We start from the raw sequence: 21496 nt of genomic DNA, 5'->3' as shown, positions 1-21496 counted from the left end.
GATTCTGAGCCAGAAAGACTATTTCGGCATAGACTCCGTCGGCAAAGAGAACTTCGAAAGGATGACTTGAATACTTTCGAGCCCGAGCTTCAACACTTTTTGTTTGCAGAAGACCAGTCTTTTGAAGAAGACAATCTCATTTATGCCAACAAACCAGTAAAGATGCCGAACATTGCAAGTCACTCGGAGCCTAAAGCATCCTCTATTCCTAAAGGTTTCAACCTCCAAACTGAGGACGGTAATACTTTTGATATCCGTCCGTCTTACATAAATTTGGTGGAGAGAAACCTGTACAGAGGTGTGGCAGGTGAAGATCCAGGGAAGCACATGGAGGTCTTTACTGATTACTGCTCTACTATTCCCGCTACAAAGGGAGTAACACAGGATAAGATAAAGGAAGAGCTTTTTCCTTTTTCTCTGACTGACTTAGCCCGTGAGTGGCTGACTGATCTTGACCGAACAGCTGCTGGTATCACCAACTGGGAGACTCTCGCTCTTGCCTTCTATAAAAGATACTTCCCTATGCATCACACTAATCATCTGAGGGGAAAGATTTCTAGTTTTAAGCAGGCACCTGATGAGAATTTCTATGAAGCTTGGTGTCGGTTCAAGAAGTTGGCGAGGTCTCTTCCTCACCATAGTTTCGATCAATGGTTTTTGTGCAACTAGTTCTATAATGGGTTGTATGATGACCATAGAGCTATACTTGACGCCTTATCCAACGAAAGATTTCAAAAGAATATTGATGATGATAAGGGATGGGGCATTATTGAGGAGATGGCGATTCATTGTGCTGAATATGGGAACCCACGGGACGGTATTCTAACAGTCCATTCAGTTGATAAGGCGGTCGTGGCTCAGCTGGAAGCCATGAATGATCGGTTTGATAGAATGGAGCTGCAATCTGCTGGGGAGCCACAGACAGTTCATTTGTTGACTAGACAGGAAACTGTTATTTGTGAGAGGTGTGGAAGTGATGACGGTCATACTGCTATTGACTGTCTTACAGAGAAAGAACAAGTCCTTGCTTTTCAGCAATATAGGCAAGGAGGAGGTTCTTATTACAACAACCAAGGGGCAGTCCATCCCAATTTGAGGTGGACAATTCAAAATGTTCTTAATCCCACTCCTCCACCGCAACAGCAGCAACCATATGTCCCTCCTCATAAAGCTCAACAAGGCTTCCAAAATCCTCCTTTTTTTCCTCCACCGAATCAAGGAGCATCGTCTTCAAGTGGGGTAAGTGAGCTAGCTGAGTTAAAGACAATGCTTCAGTCGTGGACAAAGCAATGGCAACTAAGTGACCAACAAAAAGAAGCATCCATTAACTCACTTGAAACTCAAGTTGCTCAACTCACCGCCAATCAGTCCACGAGGAAACTGGGTCATTTGCCGTCTCAACCTGAGAAGAATCCACACGATACGGTAAACTTGATTAATTTGAGAAGTGGTCGTTCATATGAAGGACCCAAATTATCAACTTTAGATGACATATCAGACCTGACGAAGGCCGTTAATGCTGATGAACAGTCAACTGTCGCTGAAGATAAGCTTACCACGAAGAGTATACTCGATCGACTGATTTCAGGGGGTCGATCGAGTAGAATTGAAGCTGAAATCACTCAATCGAAGGGAAATCTACTCGATCGAGTAAACTGGATAATCAAGGGAACGATCGAGAGGTGCAAATCACTCGATCGAGTGAAAAATTAGAAGAATCTGTTCAATTGAGTGGAAATATGGCTTGATCGAACACTGATGCTATTGAGGAACTCGATCGAGAGGCTATTATTGCTCGATCGAGTGAAATTTCACCTGGAAAGACTCAATCGAGAGGTAAAAAGTCTCGATCGACTGACAGAGAGCTTAAACCTGTTGAGACCTTGGAAGAGAGAAACAAAGGGCTCGATATTCCTATTACGGTGCCCTTCCCAAGGCGATTATAGAGCACTAAAGCCAATCAACAGTTCGGTAATTTACCGAGCTCCTGAAAAGCTTAAAGGTCACTGTTCCATTCGCCGAGTTGCTGATACATGTACCCTCTTATTTAAAGTTTATGAAAGAAATTTTATCACGTAAGAGGCATATCAATGATCATGAGACGGTAGCTTTGACCGAGGTAGGGACCGCCCTAGTTCAAAATAAGTTGCCACCTAAACAGTCAGACCCGGGTAGTATCTCAATCCCATGTCACATAGGTACCCATTTGATTGACAACGCGCTATGCAATCTTGGTGCTAGTGTGAGCGTCTTACCTTTGTCTCTCACTAAGAGACTTGGTTTGACTAAATTTAATTGCACAAACATGACCGTACAGATGGTCGACCGTAGTATATCACGGTCGTTAGGAGTAATAGAGGACATACCTGTCAAAATCGGGAGATTCTTTATTCCCGTTGACTTCGTAGTGCTTGATATTCCCGAGGACACTCACATCCCTATTATTTTAGGGAGACAATTTTTATTCACCGCTCGTGCAGTGATAGATGTCGGGGGCAAGACACTCACGTTTCAGGTAGGAGATGAGGAATTAATTTTCCATCAATCTAAGTCTCGTAGGGCTCCCATGCAAGCTCAACCTTGGAATGCCCTCTCCTCTACTGACTCCCATATTGACACTCCAGCTAAAAATGTGGAATTTTGTGCTGCTATTGTAACCCCTCTGCCTTAGACTGAGAGCGAAAAGGAGGAACGTTCATTTGTTTTCCTTGCTGCAGGTACAGATAGAATAGATGCAGGAGCTGTCGAAGGTCGTAATGCAATTAAAATTAATCAAATTGGGGAGCCTAACGTCAAAGCTGATGGGAAAGATAAAGGGACGAGGAAAGTTCGTGCATACGTGTATGTTAACTATTCTCCCCCTACTGGTTCAAATTCAAGCTCGTGGAGAACGAAGAGGACTGTCAAGGATGCTGAAGGGACCTCCTCCAGTTAGAAGCCCTCCGTTGGGCTACTGACTTGTTTTGGGAATTGAGTGGGGAATGCCCAGTTGTAACAAATTGTAAAAACTAATTTTGAATTTCCGTTGAATTTATTTATTGCGTTTTTAGGACTGTTAGAATTTAGACTATTTCTAAAGTAGTTAGAAAGACTATAGACTGTTATTTTATGATTTAGTATGTTAGGGATATTTTTGAGAGTGTTTTTATGCAGGTTTGGGGAGATAATGACGCACTTGGATGACTTACACGAAGAAAAGAACTCGATCGAGTACTTTTTGTACTCGATCGAGAGGAATTCAAAGGAAAGGCTTCGATCGAGCAGTTCCAGGTTCCTCAATCGAAATAGCAAAAAGAGGGAGCTCTCGATCGAGTAGATTTTTACTCAATCGAGTGATTTGAAGATGAGACCTCTCGATCGAGTGATTTCAAATCACTCGATCGAGTGAAATTGAATTTCGTACGCAGGAAGTGTCTCTTAAACTCCCAACTTTTCATTATTTCTTTTCATTCTTTCATTTTCTTCATCCTCTTTGCACGACAAACCCCCAAATCCTCCATTGTTTCTTACCCATTACCAATTCAAACACCTACAATTTCTTCCTTGCTATTAAATCGACATTTGCCCTATAATTTACCCTCCAAATTCGGTCTTTTTCACGGTCAATTTGGGTATTTAGGGTTTGCGGTTTTTGGTTGAAAATCGCCATTTCCATCATTTTTAGTCGATTTTCTTTCTTATCTTGTGGGTTTATTCATCAAGTAAGTATTATTTTCATTTTTCTTGTTGTTTAATTCTTCTTTTTTCGACAAAATGAAGTATTAGGGGTTTAGGGTTTATGCTTGAGTCGATAAATCCGACTGTTTGTGTTAATTATGCTATTTAATTGGTTAATTGCTTATCGCTCCCCCTTGATTAGGAAGGACAGTAGCTCAATGCCTTCGTCTAGTTCGACTGTTACTCCATCCTTGTTTGAGACGGTGGTCTCTGCTGCCACCACCATCACCACACCTGTCATTACCGCTTCTACTACCCCCGTGTTACTTATTACTACTGTTGGTACTGTTGTTACTGCTGCTAGCCTTAGCTCCGCTCCTACTTCCGTTTCAGCTTTTATTCTTGCTAGCTCTGCTGCTAGCTCGACTTTGGTTTTTGCTGCTTCTTCTACTGCAGCCAAAGTTAGCACTTCAGGTACGGTGACCAGCCCTGCTGCGTGGTCACCCGCTGTCACAGCTGCTTACCGGGCGGCCTTAGTACTTCGCTCCGTCAGAGGACGGGCTTCTACTTCAGGTACTCAAGGCTGGGGTCGTGCACGAGCTACACCTACTGCTGGTCGCTCTGCTGGCCGCGTCACCATCCGAGTGGACGACTCACTAAACTCGCACCCCGACTATCCTGAGGTAATTTTTGTAAATGCTATTCATTGCACTCGATTCTTTGCTTTAGCTGGCTGTGATTTTCTGTCTACCAAGTTTTTGTGCCGTTAGTGACTTAATGGACTTGGTATTTACGAGCCAGTTTGTGAGATTTTGAGGGGTACGGGGATGTCTGGTCTAGTGACCATGAGTGCCTTGACCTACAGGGAGCTGACCCTCGAGTTTTTCAGATCCTTTACCTTCTCTTCTGAGGCACACGACACTGACCCCACTTGCGCTTCCGTGTCTTTCCGGTTATTCAACCGGACTTTTTCTTTGACTTTAGAGGAGTTTCGTACTAGGCTAGGACTTTCTTTTACGGGTCCTACTGCTGCCCCTAGGAAAGTCATCCGCATGTTGTGGAGGACCTTGGCATAGACTACTTACGAGGAGCGAAAGCTCGCTCAGGTCCACCTTCCCCCTGCCCGATACTCCCAGCGTCTGATGGGTAGTACTATTTTTGGCCGTAAAGAACCAAATAATGTGAATAACATTGAGCTTTCTATTCTGGGCGGGTACTTGAACATTGACAGTGAGGGACCCTTTGTCCTCAACATTTCTTACCTGACCGCCCAGTACTTTCACAGTGTGGGGGAGAAGACCACGGGCACCATTGTCTGCGGTGGCATAGCCACTTTTATTGCCCGTTCTCTCTTCTCCCTCTTCCCTCCTGACTTACCGTACCTAGACATTGATAGGTACCTCGGCATTCTTGCTATACTGTCCATGTTTTGGCTTGCTTCCGACCACCAGACTTGGAAGATTTCTAGTTCCTTGTCTGAGACCCTTCCTTGCACCATCTTACCTCGCCTCGTTCCCCTGCCCACTGTTAGGGGCAGGTTACCTCCACCATTGCCCATGTACCACCTACCGCTGCAACCACCTCCTACCGTGTCTGCTTCTAGGAAGCGGAGGAGACCTGAGACTGGAGAGGGATCCACACGTTCTACGGGTGGCCAGACTTCCACGACCATTCCTACCCCGATCCCTACTCCTACTCCTACTCCTGCACCCCACCAGACACAGCCGGTTTACCCGGCTAATTTTGTACCTCCTCCACCCTTTGAGGCGTCCGCGGTCATGGACCAAGGGCGTCGTAACAGTTTGTTGCTTGAGCTTGTAAATAAGTAGGCTCCTATGGAGAGGGACATAGCTCTTACGTTGTTCCCTCTATACGAGTATCACATGAGGCGACACCATCCCGTCATTGAGGGATGGCCACACCCATCCTTCTACCAGTACCCTGCTGAGGGGTACCCTGAGTCAGCCAGTGACGAGGAGGAGGGCACAGCTGAGGCGGAGGCGTGTACTCAGGCTGAGGAGGCGAGGAGGAGAGAGCAGCAGGTGAACCCGGACTACACGGTGGAGGATGTGACAGACGAGGCTGACGAGTAGCTAATGGTATACTCACTTCCCCAGTTTTCAGGCTGGTTTGGGGAAGTTCGTGTTTTGTATGTACATTCTTGCTTTTTTATTTCTTTTGTCTCCTTTTTATTTATTGTTTTTCATTCATTTATTGGTTGTATTTTCCCGTTCCCCTGTATATATCTGCTAGTGTATGCTGGAGGACAACGAGGGCGTTGTCCATTTTGGTTTGGGGAGGGAAATTCATCCTTTTGAGTCTGTATTTGCATTTGTTTTGCATTCACATTTCTATTTTCAGCTTGCATTGTTTTCATTTATTTCAAAAAAATCCAAAAAAAATAAAAAATTTCATATTCACGTTTATTTTGTATATAGGTTGAGTCGGAACGGTTGATTTCCGTGATGATATTGCACTTTAAATTGTTATTTTACTTGAGCCTTGCACTTTCACTGACGGTTACTAGCTGTGTCTTACGCATAATCTACGAGTTTTTGTTCAAATTTAGCTGACTGTGTAGACTTGACCTGAGAAATTGGCAACCTACTTTACAATTTCTGAGATTTAGAGCCTTATAATTGGTGACATTCATGACCGGTTTACATAGGAATTGAGAGTAGTACTCCTTGTATCGCATGTTCATCAAGCAAATTCAGTCGATCGAGTGATTTTAAATCACTCAATCGAGAACTTTGGCCTCCAATCTGCTCGATCGAATAGAATTCCTCTCGATCGAGTATTCTTCATTTTTGCCATTTCGATCGAGTGACTGAAACCACTCGATCGATCACTATTCTTGGGCATTCCTCTCAATCGAGTTGTTTTCTCGTGTAGCTCATCCCAATGCAACATAATTTCTCGAAACCTGCATAAAAACACGCAAAAACGTATCCCGACAACACCAAATCACAAAAAAATATGCAGTCTATAGTCGGTTTTCGCTAAGCTAATTAATCTAACTCCTGATAGTTCTAAAAACGCAATAAAGAAGTCCAACAGAAATTCAAATTTTACAAATTGTTACACGGGGCATTCCCCGCTTACTTCCTAAAACACTTCAATAGCCCATAGGAGGGCTTCTAACTGGAGGAGGTCCCTTCAGCATCTCGGACCGTCCTCTTTGATCGCTATGAGTATGAATTTGAAATGATAGAAGGAGAATAGTTGGCATCCAAGTACGCGCGAACTTTCATCTCCTTCTTGATATTTCCATCGACATTGGAATCTCCATCACTTTGATTGACTTTAAATGCACTTTGACTATTGACAAGTCCATCATCCACTCTATCTGTACCTGCAGCAAGGAAAACAGAAGAATGGTCCTCCTTTTATCTCTCAGTCTGAGGTGGAGGGATTACAATTGCAGCACAATATTCAACATTCTCAGTTGGAGTGTCTATAACTGAGTCAGTAGAGGATAGGGCATTGCAAGGTTGAGCTTTCATGTGAGCCCTACGAGATTTAGACTGATGAAAAATCAATTCTTCATCTCCTACCTGAAATGTAAGTGTCTTCCCCCCGACGTCAATCACTGCACGAGTAGTGAATAAAAATGGTGTCCCTAAAATGATAGGGGTGTGAGTGTCCTCGGGGATGTCAAGCACTACAAAGTCTACGGGAATAAAGAATCTCCCGATCTTGACATGTATTTCCTCTATAACTCCTAATGGATGTGATATACTACGGTCGGCCATCTAAACGGTCATGTTAGTGCAATTAAATTTGGTCAAACCGAGTCTCCTAGCGAGAGACAGGGGTAAGACGCTCACGCTAGCACCTAGATCGCATAGCGTGTTATCAATCAAATGGGTACCTATGTGACAAGGAATTGAAAAGCTACTCGGGTCGGTCTGTTTGGGTGGTAACTTATTTTGATTTAAGGCAGTCCCTACTTCAGTTAAAGCTACCATCTCATGATCATTTATGTGCCTCTTACGTGTCAAAATTTCTTTCATGAATTTCATATAAGAGGGTACCTGGGTAAGCAGCTCGGCGAACGAAACATTGACGTGAAGGCTTTTCAGGATCTCAACAAATTTCCCGAATTGTTGATTAGCCTTATTATTCTATAATCGCCATGGAAAGGGCACATTGATAGGAATTTTGAGCCCTTTATTCCTTTCTACTAAAGTCTCAGCGGGTTCAAACTCATCTTTCCTCGATCGAGCCTTTTTACCTCTCGATCGACGCCTTTCAGGAGATTTTTCACTCGATCGAGCATTCTCAGCCTCTCGATTGAGTTCTTCAATATCAACAGAAATCAGTCGATCGAGTAATATCAGTAGCATTTCTACTCGATCGACCACCAGAAATCAGTCGATCGAGTATTTTCTTCGTGTTAGGCATGTTTTCAGCATTAGACGACTGTTCACCATCAATAATAATGCTCCCCGGGTCTGATATGTCCTAAACAGCTAACAATTTTGGTCCTTCAGAATAACGACCACTTCGCAGGTTAATTAGATTTATTGTCTCATGTGGATTCTTCTCGGATTGAGACGCTAAATGACCCGGTTTGCTCGTGGATTGGCTCGCGGTCAACTGAGCAACTTGAGTTTCAAGTGACTTAATGGATGCTTCTTTTTGTTGGTCACTCATTTGCAGCTACTTAGTCAATGATTGAATCATCGACTTTAACTCACCCAATTCACCAACTCCACTTGAGGAAGCTCCTTAATGCGGTGGTGGAAAAGATGGAGGCTTTACAAAGCCTTGCTGAGCTTTATGAGGAGGGATATAGTGTTGTTGCTGCTGCGGTGGAGGAGTAGGATTAAGAAAATTCTGATTGGTCCACCTCAAATTAGGATGGACTGCCCTTTGATTATTGTAATAGGAACCTCCTCCTTGTCTATATTGCTGAAAGGCAAGGACTTGTTCCTTTTCTGTCAGACAGTCAATAGCAGTGTGACCGTCATTGCTCCCACATCTCTCACAAGTGATAGTTTCATGTCTAGTAAACAGATGAACCATCTGTTGATCACCAGTAGCTTGCAGTTCCAATCTATCAAAACGAGCATTCATGGCATCCAGCTGAGCCACAACTGCATTGTCGACCGAGTGCACTGTCTGAATACCGCCCCTCGGGTTCCCACACTCAGCACAATGGGTCGCCATCTCCTCAATAATGCCCCATCCCTTATCATCATCAATATTCTTTTGGAATCTCCCATTATATGAGGCATCAAGTATAGAATTAAGACAAATTAGAGTCGCCACCAAGTTTTTTGGGAACTTGGAACCGTTCAAGTCAACTTTACACCTTTCATCGAAAAGCATAAAGCCAATCGACTACGAGTGATTAAAGATAAAGACTTGTACCCTATATCACTCGATTAGAATGACTCTCGTAATCCAATGGTATTTAGACGGATCCACAAACCATAGATCTTGAGTAAGGGGTGAGGGTACGTGTTAGGAAGCCCATAAGGACACCTAACCCCGCCCGTCAATAACGGCCTCTACTAGGTCAAGTGTCGGATTTCAAACAAGGTCATAGCTACTACGATATATGATATGCAAACATCGTTTTCAAAACCCTAACATGTGAAGTTTCTATGTCGATTTAGATGCAACTAAACTAACTTTGTCAAAGTTGTAATTTAGCATGTGGGTTGATTGATCTAACAACATGTAAAGCGAACAAACAAGGCTTGATGGGAATGGGGGAGCCGTTGGGATCTACCCTATTACAACCCAGGCATTTCGTGCCGACACAACAAGAAATTAAAGATACAACTCGATCTAAAATACAACGCTATACACAAAACCGTACATGACACATTACACGGCCAATTCGGCCTAGGAAAACATGCACAAAGGGGGTGGCCCACGGCTTACATGACTCACGGCCTTGGGTCACTCCTCGTAATGTGTGCTTTCGCTTAATCTTATCGAATTAGACATTGGGTCACACACCAAAGCATGCATTAGCATAAATCAGGCCATGTTGCTTTAAACAACATGCGATTTACTACGCTCTTACATGCATTAGGGCACAACCATCTAACCAAACAAGACTAAGGTTTTTGAAAGAGGTTTTGACTCGATAAAAGAAAACAAACTTGAAAATTACAACTCGATAAACAAATTATAAATTACAAGCTACGAAACGACAAAGAACGAATGATATAAAACAAACGAGGCAAGAAGGGACACGGCCACCCTCACGGCCTAAAGCCACGTCCACCCTAGACACGGCTACCCTAGGTCCTAGGTCAGGTTCATTAGTTAGATCAATTGATTGTGAAACAAGTTCGAAACGAATTAGAAAACAAGTTAGGAACGACATTGATCGATCGAGATGATGTCGCGCAAAGGTGTATTCTACACGGCCTAAAGGGGTCAAATTAGGTCAAGTTCGCTAACTAAATTAACTCATCAAGTGTTAATAAGAAGGTGCTAATCACGCACTCTTATACTAGCGAGAAATTAGGTGAAAGAGAGAGATACATTCAATTAAGTTACAGAATCGTCAATTGATTTTTAAAGCTATGTCGATGTACCCTAACGTGTCTAATTAGGTTATTAAACTGATCTAATGTCATCTAAACTAGTTATATGTTAACAATCAGAGGTCATACTAACATGTGAATGGTCCAGGGGTAGGTCGAATCACACGAAACAAGAGAGGGGTCAAAAGCGAAGAGCGAAGTCAGAATTCGTTTTATTAATGCCCTAGCTTGAACACGAGGATATGTAAATGAGACGGGGGTGTACGACCGACTGATGTAGCGGTTTCTTTCCCATCTCAAGTCAACGCGGGTGTTCATGGTGGTACTTTAACTCATACTCGGACTAAACTAGTTTTATAGTTAATAAGAACAATCGATAAACAAAAACGATAAACAAACAAAACGAACTATAAAAAAACAAACATAAAAAAACGGAATAAAAGGGAGAAGAGGAGGATTTGATGCACCCTCAACCTACATGTATTGTTGATACCATCTTGGGTCGTAATTAATGGTAGATTTTATCTCGAGAGGCCGTCGTCGACGAAGAAACAAAGCAAACAACACGTTTTTTGCAAATCTGGACAGCAACTTTCAAACTGCGATTTCTCTCTCGTTTCACGGTGAAAATTCGATTTAAAAGATGTTTTGAAAACTAGAAAGAGAGGATAACAGAGATCTTAAAACAATCCCTGCTCGTTTTGAGTTATTGGGCACAAAAAACGAGCACAAACAGAACTGGACAGACAGGAAAAGCCGCGAAAACAGAGTGTATAACACTCTGTTTTTCGAGGGAATTCGTGTACTCTCAAGGGCAATTTGGCTCGTAAATATTTGTCTAATGTGTAGATGGATGTTGTATGGTTAATTTGGAACAAGAAACTCGAGTTTTGATGGAGGTTTGAAGGGAGAACGAAAGGTTTCAAAGAGGACACACAAACTGATTCTCAGTTTGTAAGTTGGTTTTGTGGAGGGTTTTTGGGAGGCAATTAGGGTTTGTTTCTGGATTTTAACTCTTGTAAGTGAAGGTATTATATATGTAGAACTTAGAGCCATGAATGTATGGTGAAGGGGGGGGGTATTTATAGAGAGTTAAGGTAGGGTTTTAGAGGGGAGAGGCAGACGGGCTCATTTGCAAATAGCTGCTGTCCAGCAGCTTTTGTGAGGGTTTGAGAGGCTTTGTGAGGGGTTTTCTTGGTGGTTAAGCTAGGGAAGTATAGGTAGGATACTAGGGTATGGTTTAGGGTTAATGGGCACGGGTTTTGCAGGTGTTTGGAGCGGGTTTTGGACTCGGGTTTGAGCTGAACGAAAACAGGGGGCTGTTTGTGTCGTGTTGTTTGGGGCCTGTTTTGGAGTGTTGGAGACGGGTTTTATGGAGGGGTTTCATGGTGGGTTTGGACGTGGGAATGGTGGGTAGTGTGGAGTATGGGTTGGTGGTGATGGGTTGCGGGTTTGGACCAGGTTTGGAGCAAAACAAACGAGCTATGTTGAACACGGGTTGGGAAGGAGTTGGGCTATGTTGGGGGGCTTGGGACGAGATTTGGGATGTGGATAAGGGGGTTCGAACTGGGGTTGGATGGGTAGATGCCTAGGTTGGTTAGTGTACTCGAGATTCGTGCCAACTCGTAAAGAAAACGGGCTCAAAAACCGAGCTATAATCGAGCTCCAAAACGTGTGGTTAAAACGAGTTTTCGATTTTCAAATCAATTAACACATTAAAATAAATGATTTTCCAAATCAAATACACTCATAAAATGATTTTTCAAATCAATTATCTATTTTATTTTCAATAAAATAAACTTGAGAAAATAAATTCAAAATAAAGTAAAATGAATTCACCTTAAAAAAGCTTTAATTTAAATATCATTTAAATTAATAAAATACTCCGTCGACAACGCTCATTCTACATCGTAAAACGAACCCAAATAATGACAATGACAACTAAAGAATAAATGTGTCCTATCATCATCGGGTGTTTGTCGGGTTCTCTATAAATTCCAATATCGACGGATACGGGTATCTACAGAGCCCCCACTTTGACTGAGGCTTGGACAAGGCGAAAGTCAAAGTACACCCCAGGTCCCTCTCGACCTGAGGATTCTGCGGGTCGTTTATAGTCCATTAGACTTGCGTATATAAGCTCGCCAGCCATAAGAAGAGATCATACAACTTCGCTGAGGATTGACTCTTGCTTCTGTTGTGTCAAATTATCGTCATTGGTCGTCGACCCATAAATTGCATATATGGTGGATTGAGCCTTATCCTTAGGCGCCTACGTATCCGTTTCTGACGGAATCAAACCCGCGTCGTAGTTCGGCAATTGCTGACACATGCCCAAAGTTTATCATCTGATGGCATTTGTCCAAAATTCATCATCTGCTGACATTTGCCCAAAATTTATCATCTGCTAGCACTTGTCCGAATGGGACGGGACTTTCCAAGGAGGTTGCCACCGCTTTCATCATTTGCTTTCAGCTACAGAATTCTTCCATTTCATACTCTTGTATTGAATTGAATTTTGAGTGGATGTCATCCTTTTCATCTTGATAATGGTCTCTGAAGCCTACGGCTTCAGAGCCCCCAGTTTGCAATGGCTCTAAAGTCGAAGACTTTAGAGCCCCCAGTTGAAGCATATCCTGCTACATTTGAAACACAAAAACGTACTAGCAATAATCATTACATAAGCACATTTGGATCATCGATCTTAAAATTGGATCATTTGAAAGATTGGGTCATCGACCCAAAAATTAAATTTGAAAATTTTGAATAATTGGGCCATCGACCCGAAGTTTGAATTTGACATCACTTGGAATGTTGGGCCATCAGCCCTTCAAAAATTGAATTTTGAATTTTGAATTTCGAAAGATTGGGTCATCGACCCAAGAAGATTCCACTACTTGGATCATCTATCCATAATTCGCAAAAAGTTTTTGGAATTTTGAAATTTTGAAATTTTTTTGAAATCGAACCTTGATGGGTGAGCATGAAATACGACTCAGACACTCCGTATGACCCGTAAACAACGTGGGCGTAGCCCGCTACCGTAAAACAAAAAAGGAAAATAAAACCGTAAGTGTGCCCGGGTTTTAATTCAATTATTGACTTGTTGGGGGTAGAAATGTAAATTGGCCATTCCGGTGCCAAAAGATGGCAAATGGGAACCACAAGCTCGTCGAACTTGGGACAGAGATATCGTATGGCATGGTCGTGCTCCCGAGGGCACATAGGAATCAAGATCACTTGGCATTGACAAGGTGGATTAAACTCATGGAGCAACAACGTTAGCTTCGCCTAGACACTAAACACAGACTGATTTTATGAGAACAGTTGGACATCACACATCACTCTTGTTGGGAACATTCTGCCACTCTTCTCCTCGCCCCCTTTCTTTTCCGCGAGTATTCGTCATTTCTTGCCACCGCCTTCTTTCTTTTCAGCGGGCTTTTACTATTTTTCTTCCACGCCTTCTTTCTTTTTAGCGGGGTTTTTTATATTTTATGTTCCCAACACAAACCCACATCTATGTGACTCAGCATCTTTGCCTACACCGTTAGATAAAGCTCATTCCGAGACTTGACACTACTTATCTGAACCTATATCCTTATCCTAGCTTACATCGAGTACTAAGACCAACTCAAACAAAGGTTGCTTCATTTGGACTTGGTTAAGACCCGTAAGAAACCGACAAGATGACAACTTGGATGATGGGTGGATTGAATCCCTTATTCTGAAGGACTGCCTACGTATTCGCGTAGAGCGAAATCAAATCCGACGTAGTTCGATCAAGGTGCATAAACATGGCATTTTGATTGTGTGTACACACTCGAAGGTTTCACCTAAGGTATCATGTCATATCCCATTCTAGCCTGTAAAGTACCGTTAAATCCCGTGTTTGGGGTTAGGTGTAAAAGGCTTGAATCTTTTGGAATGTGGAGCTTGGCAATGACAAGTTGAAATGGTTAACCATCATTCTGAAGGTTTGTTTTGTGGTGCTAAGGCCAAGGGCTATGGCTGCTGATGTGGTTGAGATGGGTGTCTCGGGTTTGATGAACCACGAGTGCAAATGGGTTGAAAAATGATGTGGGTTCAAATTTCCATGTCTGGACCCTAAAGGTTGGGTGTAACAACACAAGCGGAATAATTCTCAAAATTCCCGACTATCCCTTTGTAACTGTCTCAGGAAGGACTTAGAAGGTAAAGAGGTTACTACTTAAGCTTTTGGGCTTCGCCCATTGAACTTCAACTATGGCTGGCTTCCGTAACTTCGACATCCAACCAAAAGCATTCTGCAATAACTTCAACATCTTTTTTCTTTTTTCCTTTCTCTTCTTTTTCTTTCATTTTTTCATTTTTTTCATTTTTCCAATTTTTCTCTTTTTCTCATTTTTTCATTCTTTTTCATCTTTTTTCTCTCTTTGAAAATGATCTTCTATTCATTCTCTTAATCATAAATGGATACACCTTGAAAACTGGGCTTCGCCAACTAATTTGGGTAAGAACTAACAATTCCTTGTTAGAACGGGTTGATATCTTCTCTCTTCGAGATGGGATGATTTTGTTGGGGAAAAGGCTTGCCTTCCATCATCGATAGGGGAAACAAGGAGATAGTCCGGGTTTTTCACAGAATCATCTAAAAGCTTGTCACAAACATTGGTTTTGATGGTGGTTTTCTACCGCCAGACATGGAATAGGTAAAGGAATCAAACACGGGATCCTAGTGTACCTTCCATTTTGAAACAGGACATATTTCTACCCCTGGGATGCCTTTGAGTGTGTTGTGCGTTTTATCATGCTTTCAGAATGATTGAGGATTAAAAACAAGACAAATTTGGAAACGAAACTGCAACTTTTATTGGAATGACAAATGCTTAACAGACTTGAAGGAACGATTCCTAGGACACACCCTAGGTCATCGCGGAACAAACGACTCAACTTTAGGAAAAGAAAGTCCTAGACTCGACTCGACTAAGATAAGAAAACAGATCCCGACTCATAATTTTCAAATCTGGTCTTGAGCTTTCTCTTGTTCAGCTGTCAGCTTAGATGCTCGGCTCTGGTCCTTGATCCCTATGATGGTCTGCCTCCATCCCGAGGTAGTCCTCTGAGGATCTACACCAGTGATGAAGGTTGGTGAATCGAATTGTCTTTTATTAACTTCGTTAATGAGAGGAGTACATTCTAGAGCAAGACTCCCGACTTGAATTTCATTCTTCGGGTTTGGCAAGAAATCAGAGCAATCCAAAAATATTTTCCCGATAAACACCCCTTTCAAGTGACATGGGCGGATAAGATGAGAATAATCGACATTGTCTTCGACAGAAACAAAGTTGGCGTGATCGCCAAATGGATTAGTGATGTTATTGGGTTTAATGGCTGGGATTGGGAGCGTTCCGTTCTCAATCATGTCTTGAATTTCGTGCTTTAGTCTAAAACACCTTTCAGTATCGTGTCCCTTCCCTTGATGAAAGGCACAGTAGGCATTCGGTTTATACCATTTACCTTGTTGATCAGCGGGAGGGTCCGGAGTCGGACCAATAGGCTTCAGCTTTCCTTGGGCTATGAGCCTTTGGAGAGCGTATGTATAAGTGCATCCGATATCGGTGAATGCCCTAGGTGTTTGGCGCTGCGACTTCTTCGATTGCCCTTCTAACAGATTGATGGCTTCATCAATATGGGCCGTTGCTGGGGCTTTGCCCTTAGACGATGAGGCCCCTTGGTACCCTTTCGGCTTTTCAGCCTCTGCCCTTATGAAATCATCTTCTACCTTTATCCCGATTCTTATCAATTCTTTGAAAGAGCCGAAATTCTGGTATTTTAGAGCATTGCGGTAAACAGGTCGTAGATTCTTTACGAACTTATCTACCATTTCCACTTCTTCAGGCTTCTTGGCTAACTTCACGCTTTCAGCGCGCCATCTTGCAAGGAATTCAGTAAAACCTTCTTTTTCTTTCTGTGTCATCACCTCCAATGTTCTTATGTTGGTTTGGATCTCGACATTATCAGCATAGTGCTTGCATAACTCCACCTTAATATCTTCGAAAGTGGGGAAGTTCTTAAGGTCCAGATTGTAGAACCACGCCTTCGGGTGTTCATCCAGAGATTGAGCGAAAATTTGAGAGCATGTCGTGAGCACTCCCTTGATGCTAAGTACCCCTTATAGGCCTTAACATGGTGGACTGCATCTTATGTGCCCTTAAACTTTGGGATATCAGTGAGTACCATGTTCTTGGGCAACTTATCCTGAATTGGGGCATAGGCCCTAGCATTTTCGTAATGGATGTTCTTCCCCTGGGAGAGTTTCAGACGGTCCTCAATGAACTTGAACCGTTTCTCCAGATCAGTCAGAGGTGGGGTAGATAGAGGGGAATCTTCACCCAGCTTAGATTCAATTGCATCCATTTGGGTCATCATGAGGTTCACGGCCTCAGTGAGCTTGTTGACAGCATCTTCCATTGCTTGACGTCGGGTTTTTGGCGGCCTTTCTACAAGAAAACCCCGAACTGAGTCAATATTTAAAGTAAGAGCCCCTGCACACTTAAGGACACGACACCAACTTGACTCAAGCAAAGACTCGACTTGAGACTGACTAACCAAAAGTTCGACTCACGGTTGGATTTAGACCTCGATTCATTTTAGACTCGACAAAACGACATGACTCAAGCTATCATAGCTCGGTTCTAAACTGAACTCGGTGTGACTAAACCCGTGAATCGACTAACATAGCCCATAAGTTCGGGTGAAACGCCCTAAATGGCCTAGCTTGGGCGTTTCTGTGGACTATCCTAGACCAAATGGTCGACCCACATGACTCGAAGCCCAAGAGGTGAGCTTGGGTGACCCAACAAGGTCGTGTTCTAGACTCTTAGAACGAAACACACCTGGCCTAACACGGCCATGACCCGGACACGACTTGACGCATTTCATGCTTGGTTGAGGTTCGAGAAACATTTTGGATTGAATTTGGAAAAAACGAATAATTGATTTGAAAATGAGATTTGAAATGGGCAGCATGCCGGCTAATAAAAGCTTATTTTGGCCGAAAATTCTAGTCCTATGTGGGCAGCATTCCTCGTTTTGAAAATCATGCTATTTCGAAAGTAAGTTGTTCAAAAGTTCGGTTTTGAAATGGACATGGAAAATTTGAAAAGACTAGGGAAATTCATTTCGCACATTGTCATTCTCATGTTATAAGGATGTATGCTCCTAGACATCTCTAAGTCTCGGCAAGTCTTCTACAAGAAGGTCTATGCCCTCCATCCTTTTGCGGTCTTATAGAGCAAGGGCCTTTAGGTAGAGTACCTAGAAGAGCATCCCCACCATCAAGAACCACGCGAGGCGGAGCGGAAGCAAGCAATGTGCGAGTTCCTGGCATAGTGGGACGTCGCCCCCCACGCATCACAAAGAAACGCTGGGACGGCCCGGGAAAATCATTAAGGGTTTATGCATGAATCGTAGCACTATGAGTAATGTTTTACTTTCCAATACTTTCTTTTCAAGTTTCACCTCGGAGGGAAAGACCCTAGAAACAAAGTGTAACTAGTCCTCTTTTCCCCGGCGAGTCGCCAAATCAGGGACAAGGCCCTCGGGAACTGCGTCCGCGGGATCCACACTAGGCATAATCGACTCGAGGTTCCTTCGAATCGAATTAAGACAAATTAGAGTCGCCACCTAGTTTTTTGGGAACTTGGAACCGTTCAAGTCAACTTTACACCTTTCAACGAAAAGCATAAAGCCAATCGACTACGAGTGATTAAAGATAAAGACTTGTACCCTATATCACTCGATTAGAATGACTCTCGTAATCCAATGGTATTTAGACGGATCCACAAACCATAGATCTTGAGTAAGGGGTGAGGGTACGTGTTAGGAAGCCCATAAGGACACCTAACCCCGCCCGTCAATAACGGCCTCTACTAAGTCAAGTGTCGGATTTCAAACAAGGTCATAGCTACTACGATATATGATATGCAAACATCGTTTTCAAAACCCTAACATGTGAAGTTTCTATGTCGATTTAGATGCAACTAAACTAACTTTGTCAAAGTTGTAATTTAGCATGTGGGTTGATTGATCTAACAACATGTAAAGCGAACAAACAAGGCTTGATGGGAATGGGGGAGCCGTTGGGATCTACCCTATTACAACCCAGGCATTTCATGCCGACACAACAAGAAATTAAAGATACAACTCGATCTAAAATACAACGCTATACACAAAACCGTACATGACACATTACACGGCCAATTCGGCCTAGGAAAACGTGCACAAGGGGGGTGGCCCACGGCTTACATGACTCACGGCCTTGGGTCACTCCTCGTAATGTGTGCTTTCGCTTAATCTTATCGAATTAGACATTGGGTCACACACCAAAGCATGCATTAGCATAAATCGGGCCATGTTGCTTTAAACAACATGCGATTTACTACGCTCTTACATGCATTAGGGCACAACCATCTAACCAAACAAGACTAAGGTTTTTGAAAGAGGTTTTGACTCGATAAAAGAAAACAAACTTGAAAATTACAACTCGATAAACAAATTATAAATTACAAGCTACGAAACGACAAAGAACGAATGATATAAAACAAACGAGGCAAGAAGGGACACGGCCACCCTCACGGCCTAAAGCCACGTCCACCCTAGACACGGCTACCCTAGGTCCTAGGTCAGGTTCATTAGTTAGATCAATTGATTGCGAAACAAGTTCGAAACGAATTAGAAAACAAGTTAGGAACGACATTGATCGATCGAGATGATGTCGCGCAAAGGTGTATTCTACACGGCCTAAAGGGGTCAAATTAGGTCAAGTTCGCTAATTAAATTAACTCATCGAGTGTTAATAAGAAGGTGCTAATCACGCACTCTTATACTAGCGAGAAATTAGGTGAAAGAGAGAGATGCATTCAATTAAGTTACAGAATCGTCAATTGATTTTTAAAGCGATGTCGATGTACCCTAACGTGTCTAATTAGGTTATTAAACTGATCTAATGTCATCTAAACTAGTTATATGTTAACAATCAGAGGTCATACTAACATGTGAATGGTCCAGGGGTAGGTCGAATCACACGAAACAAGAGAGGGGTCAAAAGCGAAGAGCGAAGTCAGAATTCGTTTTATTAATGCCCTACCTTGAACACGAGGATATGTAAATGAGACGGGGGTGTACGACCGACTGATGTAGCGGTTTCTTTCCCATCTCATGTCAACGCGGGTGTTCATGGTGGTACTTTAACTCATACTCGGACTAAACTAGTTTCATAGTTAATAAGAACAATCGATAAACAAAAACGATAAACAAACAAAACGAACTATAAAAAAACAAACATAAAAAAACGGAATAAAAGGGAGAAGAGGAGTATTTGATGCACCCTCAACCTACATGTATCGTTGACACCGTCTTGGGTCGTAATCGATGGTATATTTTATCTCGAGAGGCCGTCGTCGACGAAGAAACAAAGCAAACAACACGTTTTTTGCAAATCTGGACAGCAACTTTCAAACTGCGATTTCTCTCGCGTTTCACGGTGAAAATTCGATTTAAAAGATGTTTTGAAAACTAGAAAGAGAGGAGAACAGAGATATTAAAACAATCTCTGCTCGTTTTGATTTATTGGGCACGAAAAACGAGCACAAACAGAACTGGACAGACAGGAAAAGCCGCGAAAACAGAGTGTATAACACTCTGTTTTTCGAGGGAATTCGGGTACTCTCAAGGGCAATTTGGCTCGTAAATATTTGTCTAATGTGTAAATGGATGTTGTATGGTTAATTTGGAACAAGAAACTCGAGTTTTGATGGAGGTTTGAAGGGAGAACGAAAGGTTTCAAAGAGGACACACAAACTGATTCTCAGTTTGTAAGTTGGTTTTGTGGAGGGTTTTTGGGAGGCAATTAGGGTTTGTTTCTGGAGTTTAAAGCTTTTAAGTGAAGGTAGTATGTATGGAGAACTTAGAGCCATGAATGTATGGTGAAGGGGGGGGGGTATTTATAGAGAGTTAAGGTAGGGTTTTAGAGGGGAGAGGCAGACGGGCTCATTTGCGCATAGCTGCTGTCCAGCAGCTTTTGTGAGGGTTTGAGAGGCTTTGTGAGGGGTTTTCTTGGTGGTTAAGCTAGGGAAGTATAGGTAGGATACTAGGGTATGGTTTAGGGTTAATGGGCATGGGTTTTGCAGGTGTTTGGAGCGGGTTTTGGACTCGGGTTTGAGCTGAACGAAAACAGGGGGCTGTTTGTGTCGTGTTGTTTGGGGCCTGTTTTGGAGTGTTGGAGACGGGTTTTGTGGAGGGGTTTCATGGCGGGTTTGGACGTGGGAATGGTGGGTAGTGTGGAGTATGGGTTGGTGGTGATGGGTTGCGGGTTTGGACCAAGTTTGGAGCAAAACAAACGGGCTATGTTGAACACGGGTTGGGAAGGATTTGGGCTATGTTGGGGGGCTTGGGACGAGATTTGGGATGTGGATAAGGGGGTTCGAACTGGGGTTGGATGGGTAGAAGCCTAGGTTGGTTAGTGTACTCGACATTCGCGCCAACTCGTAAAGAAAACGGGCTCAAAAACCGAGCTATAATCGAGCTCCAAAACTTGTGGTTAAAACGAGTTTTCGATTTTCAAATTCGATTTTTCAAATCAATTAATACATTAAAATAAATGATTTTTCAAATCAAATACACACATAAAATGATTTTTCAAATCAATTATCTATTTTATTTTTCAATAAAATAAACTTGAGAAAATAAATTCAAGATAAAGTAAAATGAATTCACCTTAAAAAAGCTTTAATTTAAATATCATTTAAATTAATAAAATACTCCGTCGACAACGCTCATTCTACATCGTAAAACGAACCCAAATAATGACAATGACAACTAAAGAATACATGTGTCCTATCATCATCGGGTGTTTGTCGGGTTCTCTATAAATTTCAATATCGACGGATACGGGTATCTACACACGGTGGTCATCATACAACCCATTATAGAAGTTGTTGCACAAAAACCACTGATCAAATCCATGGTGAGGAAGGGACCTCACCAACTTCTTGAACCGACACCAAGCCTCTTAGAAATTTTCATCAGGCGCCTGTTTGAAACTCGTAATCTTTCCTCTCAGCTGATTGGTACGTTGGGGAGGAAAGTACCTTTTATAAAACGCAAAAGCAAGAGTTTCCCAGTTGGTAATACCGGTTGTAGTGCGATCATGATCACTGAGCCACTCCCTGGCTCCGTCAGTCAATGAAAAAGAATACAGGACTTCCTTTATCTTGTCTTGGTTCACTCCTTTAGTGACGGGAATGGTAGAACAATAGTCAGTAAAGACCTCCATATGTTTTCTC

The 21496-nt window shown here is 42.6% G+C and overlaps 2 non-coding genes across 2 annotated transcripts; one reads left to right on the top strand and one right to left on the bottom strand.

Moving 5' to 3' along the window:
- Nucleotides 1-538: 538 nt before the first annotated feature.
- On the bottom strand, nucleotides 539-644 carry LOC141635513 (small nucleolar RNA R71). Its single transcript, XR_012540196.1, has one exon. It is a non-coding gene; the product is annotated as a small nucleolar RNA R71 (small nucleolar RNA).
- A 20525-nt stretch (nucleotides 645-21169) lies between these two features.
- On the top strand, nucleotides 21170-21275 carry LOC141635951 (small nucleolar RNA R71). Its single transcript, XR_012540600.1, has one exon. It is a non-coding gene; the product is annotated as a small nucleolar RNA R71 (small nucleolar RNA).
- The last annotated feature ends 221 nt before the right edge of the window (nucleotides 21276-21496 follow it).

This window comes from Silene latifolia, chromosome Y (genome assembly GCF_048544455.1).
Source record: "Silene latifolia isolate original U9 population chromosome Y, ASM4854445v1, whole genome shotgun sequence".
Classification (NCBI taxonomy): Eukaryota; Viridiplantae; Streptophyta; class Magnoliopsida; order Caryophyllales; family Caryophyllaceae; genus Silene; species Silene latifolia.
Note: the sequence above shows the minus strand (reverse complement) of the source record. Positions and strands in the feature narration are given on the sequence as shown.